This window comes from Megalobrama amblycephala, linkage group LG10 (assembly GCF_018812025.1).
Source record: "Megalobrama amblycephala isolate DHTTF-2021 linkage group LG10, ASM1881202v1, whole genome shotgun sequence".
NCBI classification, from domain to species: Eukaryota; Metazoa; Chordata; class Actinopteri; order Cypriniformes; family Xenocyprididae; genus Megalobrama; species Megalobrama amblycephala.
Window position 1 is genome coordinate 5517116 of NC_063053.1, and position 2295 is coordinate 5519410.

Consider the following 2295-nt stretch of genomic DNA (forward strand, 5'->3'; position numbering starts at 1 on the left):
CTGAATACCAGTGTAATTTTGTAGTCGATCTAGGAGTATTTTATGATCTATAGTGTTTAACGCAGCACTGAGATCAAGTAACACTAGTATTGAGACACAGCCCTCGTCAGAAGCTAGAAGTAAGTCGTTTGTAATTTTAACGAGCGCAGTTTCTGTGCTATGATGAGATCTGAATCCTGGCTGAAATTTTTCATAGATAGCGTTTTTTTGCAAGAAGGAGCATAATTGGACCGACACTACTTTTTCTAGTATTTTAGACATAAATGGAAGATTTGAAATGGGTCTGTAGTTTGCTAATACGTTTGGATCTAATTGTGGTTTCTTAATGAGAGGCTTAATAACTGCTAGCTTGAACGGTCGTGGGACATGACCTAGAGATAAAGACGAGTTGATAATATTGAGAAGAGGCTCTTCTGCTACAGGTAACAGTTCTTTCAGTAGTTTAGTGGGTATTGGATCTAGTAAACATGTTGTTGTTTTAGACGCAGTGATGAGTTTATTTAGCTCTTCCTGTCCTATAGTTGTAAAGCACTGCAACTGTTCTTGAGGGGCGATAATTGAGGCTGAATCATAAAAATCTGTTAAAGGTTGTACATTTACAATTGTATTTCTGATACTTTCGATTTTCTCAGTAAAGAAATTCATAAAGTCATCACTACTAAATTGTAATGAAATGTTTTGTTCTGGTGATGTCTGTTTATTTGTTAATCTAGCCACTGTACTAAACAAGAACCGTGGATTGTTTTGATTATTTTCTATGAGTTCGCGGAGATGCTCGGCCCTGGCTGCTTTTAGAGTCTTTTTATAACGAGACAAACTTTCTTTCCACGCGATTCTGAAGACCTCTAAACGAGTTTGTCTCCATTTGCGTTCTAGATTGCGAGTTTCTTTTTTGATAGCGCGAGTAATACTGTTGTACCAAGGTACAGTATTTTTCTCTCTAACCTTTTTTAATCTCATCGGTGCAACAGTATCTAATGTAGCCTACTAGTGAAAATGGTGCACATGCTGCTAGTCATTTTCTCGAGATCATTTGTGTGTTTATATGATAAACAGATTGAATTTAGGCTTTTATTCTGGCTCAGTGCCAGACAAAGCGCAAAAACATGTTTGAATTTAGCAGTGAATGTTCTAAATACACCAGTGATCGCATGCATCGAATGGTTAAAATCGACGCGTTTCGCTGGGTGGAGGGGGTCAAATTGAATCTGAGGTGGCACAAATCAGATCAGGGGCCCCCCTCGGTTGAAATCGTGTTCGGGATAGATTGCTTTCTCGCTTAAATGGAGGAGTGGGTCCTTCACATCATTGCAGGGGGGCTTTAGAACCCCCCAAGCATTTCCTGCCAGTACTGACACTAGAACCTACAACTTTCAGGTTACAAGTCTGACTCTCTAACCATTAGGCCATATTCAATACTGTATATGAACCATTCTCAATACACCTGCTCTAACCTTCCTCATTTTCCCCTTACATGGAAATAAAACAAAAAAAAAAATAGTAATCCTTCTGTGTTAAAGGTGCAATGTGTAAAATTTGGGAGGATCTATTGACAGAAATGCAATATAATACGCATAACTATGTTTTCAGTGGTACATAAAGACCTTACATAATGAACCGTCATGTTTTATTTATTTTATTTCTACAGCAGCCCTAAACGGACAAACAATCCACAGAGCGCATTTCATCACTAAGTTGTTCTTCTTCTAAATCGCTCTTGTTTTTAGAGGCAGCTTGCATCGTCACTACGTTGAATATACGCATGAAGAAGAAGTAGTAGTATTATTCTGGTTTATTAGAAGCAAAGACCGTTCTTTGTTAGAGGTAAGAGAAAACCTCATTACTTCACACAGGCTACTCTCTGTTCTCTCAAACGACGACATGTCGGCCAGACGGCCACCGTAGCTTCTCCGAAAGGGAGGGGTGCGAGGGGTGTGCGCCGTTAGTTGCAGTTCACAACCTCACCGCTAGATGCCGCTAAAATTTACACACTGCACCTTTAAACCTTGAAGAAAAGAGTCTTTTAAAAGTTGATTTTACCCTACTTATTAGGGTAAAATTTAATGACCTTTTTAAACAAGATTGAGCTGCTCATTATGTAACTGTGAATATCTTTTATAAATAATTACTTGTCAAGATTTACTGACCGACTTACAAAAAAAAATAAATAAATAAATAAATTGAAAGAAGGACAAACTCTCATAAGATCAAATTCACACAATAGAGTAGCAGTCTGAAGTTAAATATCTCAGGGAATGTACTCATAAGTTACCATTTTAATTCAGTATAAAGGTG